This window comes from Amphiura filiformis, chromosome 19 (genome assembly GCF_039555335.1).
Source record: "Amphiura filiformis chromosome 19, Afil_fr2py, whole genome shotgun sequence".
NCBI lineage: Eukaryota > Metazoa > Echinodermata > Ophiuroidea > Amphilepidida > Amphiuridae > Amphiura > Amphiura filiformis.
In genome coordinates this window covers 33,660,757-33,667,835 of record NC_092646.1, presented here as the reverse complement: position 1 = coordinate 33,667,835, position 7,079 = coordinate 33,660,757, and the positions used below count along the sequence as shown (strand labels likewise).

General features: G+C 41.6%; 1 protein-coding gene across 1 annotated transcript in view; it reads left to right on the top strand.

Moving 5' to 3' along the window:
- Positions 1 to 77: 77 nt before the first annotated feature.
- LOC140140517 (uncharacterized) overlaps positions 78 to 7,079 on the top strand; it is a 36,573-nt gene continuing 29,571 nt past the window's right edge. Inside the window, exon 1 of the mRNA XM_072162276.1 lies at positions 78 to 273. The gene's annotated coding sequence lies outside the window, so the exon portion shown is untranslated. The remainder of the gene's footprint in view (positions 274 to 7,079) is intronic.

Sequence of the window (7,079 nt, the reverse complement as noted above, 5' to 3'; positions counted from 1 at the left end):
TGACAAAATCATCAATATGAACATGTCGTTCAATGAGGATTTTTGCATGTATAGTGGTGTGCAACAAGAAAAAACAAATCAAATAAGAATGGCGACATCCTATCTATTGCGAAGTGGCGGTTTTATCAATAATAAGAGTTGAAACTTGAAAGTGAACAGTGTCATGTGCTTGAAAGGCTAGGTCTATATATTTAACTATAAGGCCTGATTCAATTACATGTTTTCGTCGAAGTCAAGTTATAATGGATTTATAGTGAATTCAATTTTGATGAAGTGAGTACACAAAAATTTGTTTAAGCTTACTTGTCACAGTACACATACATACATGACATACATGTACGTGCATGCATGTTGAACCACACTCAGTTTCAGAGAAGAACGGCAGTCCCTTACTCAGATTGACGCTTAAGCGCCCTGTTAATGAGCGACATTTTGACGCTTAATCGGCCAATCAGATTACCGCGTATGTTGTTATGATTGTCAGACGATTGAATCACCGATCAGAAACACACGTCCGTGTTTTAGTTTACACTGTGCACGCTCTCAAAATGTAAACAAGTGCCGTTCAGGGCTGTCAACTCTCACGCATTAGCCGTGAGTCTCACGCATTGGGTCACTTTCTCACGGTCTCACGCCAAGGTAGTATAATCTCACGCCTAGGTAGTAAATCTCACGCAAAAAGCTGGAAAATGAGTAAAATCTCACGCATCGTCATGAATAATTTGTTGCTCCTACCCCCCCCCTCCCGCTTTTCGCATTCTCGAGCGCCGTGGCTCAAATAATCATGGTACAAAATGAACATTGGAGTCGGCAAATCCCGGTACGCCTCTGTCTCACGCCAAGCAATTCCAAAAAGTTGACAGCCCTGGTGCCGTTCTTCTTTGACCGAAACTGCATGTAGCTGAGCGCATGCATGCCATTGCCATATCTGTAATCGCCATAGGGTAGCAACAACATATACAAGATTAAGCCTTTTAAAATGAAATTTTATGCATACCGAATTTTATCGGCTAAATACGCATGCCGTTTGAAATGACGCGTCAATTATTTGTAATTTGCGACGCATCGTGAGAGGGCGAACACATCCAATGAACCATTGATTAGCAAAAAGCCTGCATTTAATTTTAAAAAAATATCATTTAACTTTTCCCAGATGTTCATTTAATTTTTGTGCATTTTAGCATTCTATTCAGTAGGCAAATTTCCCAATGCTACAATGTACTACAGTACACACATAACCTATGATTCTGCATGGCCATATAGATGCTTGTTATGTAACACCTTTTGTAATTTACACCCTTAATCCCAGTGCCGTACTATTACGCTGACTTTCGTATTCGGCGAGGAGGACGATTTCGACCTCCTCGTTTGTTTACAAACAGAGAGGTAGACAAAGGGGCCTGTCAAACCTGTTCCGCTTGTCCAAATACTCAAGTATCAAAAGGATGGTCCACAATAGAGACTAAATCAGTGATTCACATAACATGAATAGGGGATTAAAAACTGTGAAGTAGCACCATGTGCTTCTATTGTCCAATTGCCATCAAGATTTGAATGAAAACAGTTCAGACCCAGTACACGATAATGTCAGAAATTAATAATTTGTTCTGGGTCTGATTATTCGGACTACCTTAATCCAAGGTTATGAATATGAAATGAGGGCTAGCTGTTTACATTGTCTGTTTGCATTGCAATGGACCTGTGATTTTGCACAATGGATCTTGTTATTGCATGCTAAAAATATCCCATGGAAGAATGTTTTATAAATGGGGGGGGGGGTGCCCTAAAATTACACCCACAGTCATAGTTTCATCATACCCCTAATCTAACCATCGCAATAACCCTAAATCCTATATGTACTTCTAACGTATAGCCGTCCCTAATTCTAAACCCTAACCTAATTTTGAAGTCGGCGCCCGGCGTAGCGAAATGACAAAAGCGCACGTCTAGAATAACGTCGAAAGTTAAACGACAGAGCGCGTCCAGCAAAAATCACGAAACGCGTATAACTCCCATCGTTCGCTTCGGCGCCGCGTGCGCCGTCCGTGAGACGGCGACATCGTCGTCGTCGATAAACTCTAACTCTATGTCCGAACCCCAACACAAATATTATACAGCACCCATGCATAGCATGTGTGCATGCACTGATGCTGGTATAATATTATACAGCAATACAGCATATACTGTGATGTAGTGCACTGATCCATGGTATAATATTATACAGCACCCATGCATATAGCATGATTCCTATTTTTTTTTTTTTTTTAACTTTTAACTTAAAAAATGAACTTTTTCTGGTCCACTTCGAGAAAAAATCATGTTTTTATCCCTTGCCAATAATAAATTGTATGATAAATGACAACCCATGTCTTGCTCTTCTTATCCATGTCTTTCTCTTCTTGTAATAAAGATTGATTGAAACAATGCAAGCTAAAACTACTTTATAGGCCTATTGAATAAATTTCTTTTCAGAGATGTCAGATGGGATGCCGTTAATCACCTTTTTGTCCAGAACAACAATGCTGCATGTCAATTTAAAATAATGAATAGCCTACATCCATGCAATGATAACCTGTGAGACCTGCATTGAAAGCAATCATGAACTTAGTGTTCATCCCACTTTGAAAATGTGGGGGTAAAATGTACGAGATTTTAAGTACCGGTATTCATTTGTGTACTCTCAAGCTTCAAATCAACAAACTGTGCACACTTTACAATTTGGGTGTATAGGCTACTAGGCCTATATAGGCCTATGACTCCAATATTTAATAACTCCAAATGGTAACATATATTTTTGGTTTCTTTTTTAGGACATGAAGGGGGGGATCAAAAAATTTTAGACCATAAATCACAAAAATCGCTAAAAAATTTTATGTCCGAGGTTCCAACTTTTTTATCCACCCCCTCCCCACCAAAGTATGAACACTTCCTTATGGACAATATAGGCCTATAGACATAAGGCTGCCGCCCCCCCCCCCCCACCTCGAGGGAGTCTTGATTATAAGAGGGCCGAAACTACAGGTCATGAGGTGGCAATCAACTGATGATCCCGCTGGTGAAAGCACAAGACAAATTCCCATCTGTGGTCTTTGTGTATATTTAACCATAAGCCTATCTCATTATCATTATCTCAAAATTCCATGACCCCAGTATATTCATGACCCCCCCTACCCCTCCGAAGAAAATGACAGCCCCCACTTATCATCTGCCAAAAGATTCATCTCCCTGGGCCTTGCTGCATGCTGGAACAATGTGCAAAACTTCAATATCCCCCAATCAATTTGTTTATCATGACGTCATAACTTCCCGGCATAAACTTTAAACTCATGACCTCTGACCAGCCCGGGTGTGTTTATTATGCAGAAAGCCGAATCTTGGCCGAGTTGCAAAATTACCACGATACCATTGCTTTATTCCGTGGTAGCTGAGGTGGTAGTAACTTGACATCTGACCAAGATTCTGCTCGTTGCAAATGCATGCCTTGCGTCCGCGTCACTTCATAAAGTTGTCAGCTCAGCTCTGGAAGAATTCATTGAAATAACTTATATTACCACACATATAAAGGTGAGATTTTAAAGATGCAGATTACACATGTTGTGAACTTATAGCTTTTGTGGCCCGGCTCGATACATCGTGTCATGATCATTTTCCAGTACGGAAATCTTTAAGCTTACAAAATACATGATTACATACATTACTACATGAATAATATTAAATAATAATAATAAAACGGCATTTATCCATGCTTTCTGGATTGTCATCCCTCAAAGCGCACCACGGGTCAATAGGCTGCCAAGCCCTAGGGCGGCGCAAGTTGACCTCAATCATGTCAATGCTGAGTGTGACAGACAACATCTGCATCTGGTTGCTACTGCGTAAACACCTGTCAGGTTATCTCACACAGAATTTAGCGCGTCAAGGAGTCGGAGGGCTAATTTTTGCTACTCGGTCGTTTGTGCAGTTTGTCGACGTCGATGGTCTGTAGCTGGTCCTTGAAGTTTTGTAGTGTTCGGGCGCATCTTAGGTGGTCGGGTAAAACATTCCAGGTGGGTATAGTTCTTGGGTAAAGTGATCTAAGGTAGCCGTTCTTGTTTGCAGAAACATGAGTGTAGATGAAATTTCCAGCACTTTGTCGAGTCTTCGGTCTGGTCTTGGGTTTTGAGGAGGTGACTAATGTTGTTTGGTACAAATCCGTGAGTTTCTTTGTAAACAAGCTGAAGACGGGCCCTGGAATATTCCTATCAATGGAGTTGGAGAGAGCCTCCTTGAAAGCATCATACAGATTATCAATGGAAGAGGAGTTCATTTTGTCCAATGTCAAAGTGCTGTCAAAATTTTCCATGTCAGAGTTAATGTTGTCAAAGTTAGATTTATGATAAAGGAAAACTTTCCTTTTTGGTGGTCTAATCACTTTTGGCTTGAGCAATGCACTAACCACAACCACGTCATGATCACTAATGCCACTCTCTACGCGAATAGAATCAACAGATGCAGGACTGTTTGTAAAACACAAGTCTAGGATGCTTAACCCCCTTGTGGGTTCTTTCACAATTTGGTGCAAGTTCCGATCATTTGTTATGTCAACCATCAATTTACTTTCAGCTGGGTATCTGCCACCAGGCACAAAAGACACAGGTCTGGGCTGATCCTGCTCTTTACGCACAGGCACAACGTCTAGACGTTGATCCACATGCCTCAGCACACTTTACAGGTTGTCGCTGACCACTACGGCCCCACATCATTCCATAAACCATTTAACAACAACACAGGGACTTTGCAGCTTCAAGAGCGCACACCCTAGACATTCTAGACGATCAGCTCCTCGAGTTTCGTACGGGTTACAACGAGACAATAAGCAGTGAGTTCCTTGTCCAGGGAATTTCAAGCTAACTCAATTTTTCCACGAGAGCAAACTAGGCACCGTCAGGGTTTGAACCCGCAACCTCTCGCACCATAGTCGAACGCCTTATCGATTGAGCTAACTTGACGGCTTAGTACGAAAAGGCCTGCAACTTTTACATGTCCAGATATTGCTCATCTGGTACACGGGACCACCATTTTACGTGACTTTCCGAACCACGGCATGTTATGCACCCACTGTGGTGTCTGCACGTTTTAGGGCCACAATTAGTGGGATGGCATAGAGGATAAATGAGAAAGCTCATGATCTTACAACCTTCCGACAGATAGCCTAGCACACCAAACTACATGACCACCCTCTACCTCTCGGGCTAATACTGGAGCCTTCTACACTCTACAGGGTGGACTAAGGATAACCACCATTTCCCTTCTCCTCTGTTATCATCCGCCAGTGGACTGCCGTTGACTTTGGAGGTCGTAACTCATCCGCCTTCACTACCATTGCTAACTACTGATAACAATGTACACAATGTATAGTCACACACCTGGATGTGTCGCCACGGTTCAGTGTGCATTCATATCCATAATTAGCCATCAGAACAAAGAAATCTTCGCTCGACATTATGATTGCAAATTTGTAATTAGGCTGAAACGGTATAGGAAAAACCAGTATACCGCCAAAAAAATACTGGTTTATACCGGTATTGTTGGTACTCTATATACATCGTTTAAGCTCGTTTAAAATATTTACAATAACATAACGAAATTGTTTATATCAACAATCAACAGATAACACCAAACAAAATATAAAATATTTACAATGACATAAACCAAACTGTTTAACAACAACACCAAACAAAATATTTGAACTACTTCACTCAGGGAATAAATAAAGATTGGGAAGGGTCAGTCGAGGATAAATGTAATAAAACTATGGACGCCGCCATTACCCTGACATCGCGTAGGCTTGGAACACTAGCGCAATTTCTACCGACTGCATCGCGCCCGTGCTCCGCGTTCAAGTAATAAAATTACCCGTAAAAATCACGGCTTGCTGCAACCAAGGTTAGACCTTTTCAAGCCTGCAACAGTGTATTTTTTCAAATGTTGAACAGCTGTTTTTAATACTTTTAATAATATTTTTAGCGCATCCATTAACTTATTTTATCAAATCGACCAATAATCCGACTATCCAGACCATGATTTATACCAGAAAAATACTGTTTCAATCACAAAAAATAACCTTAATTTCGTGCCTACACGTAAGACTTGGCAATAGTCTAGCTATTCAGATATCGTTTTCAAGCTCGAGGTGATTGACCCCCGATGATTGACAGTCGGGAACACATACTGTTACAACTTACTCGTAGTCATGGTGCTGGGCGCGTTCGGGGGTGCTGGCGACCGTCGAGTCGGCGGAGCACCTCCTTTTCCCAAGATGGCGGCGTCCATGCTGGTACCAAATTTGTGATTCCCGGCAACTTCTGTATAGCATATCGTAGCATGCAAATTTGGCCAAATTTGGAGAATCGGCGAATCACTGTCAATCCCCTGCTTCACTTACACCAGGTTTGCACCGAGGGTCTACATCTATTCATGTATTATTCCCCGCAACGAACATTTCATATTAAACATGTTAAACAGAAATCAAGATTTCTCACGGCCCACCGGGATCGACTTCTCCGCACCCACAACGATAAGCTTGATTGCATGAGCATGTGTTCCGGTGTGTTTGACTCTACGCATGCGCACAGTTCTGCTCACCTCAAAGCAGGGGGGTGTCTGAGGGGGGATGTCAGAAGTGAGAAACTTTTGCAAACTGAAGGCCCAATTGAAGCCATTTGGTGGACCATTCTGGCACTATTATTGTGTACAATTTTAGTACAAATCCAAAACTTGGGTTAAATGAAGGCCCAAATTGAAGCCATTCGTGGATAAGGTTTCACTATTATTGTATAAATTATTGCTTTTAGTGTTGGGTGTCCAAAGCAGAAGCTTCACTCTTAGAGCGAATGGACGGTACATGCATGTGGTGGCCTTTGTGGCCTTTGTGCCCTGTGCTTACTGGCCTTAAAATGAGTACACCCTTGAAAATGATCATCTTTTGGAATAACAAAAAAATGCAGCCTTTTATGTACATGTACATTCTACACAGAAAGTGTTTGGCATTACAAACGGTGCCTTAATAAGGTGGTACTACATGTATACCCCCTGATAAA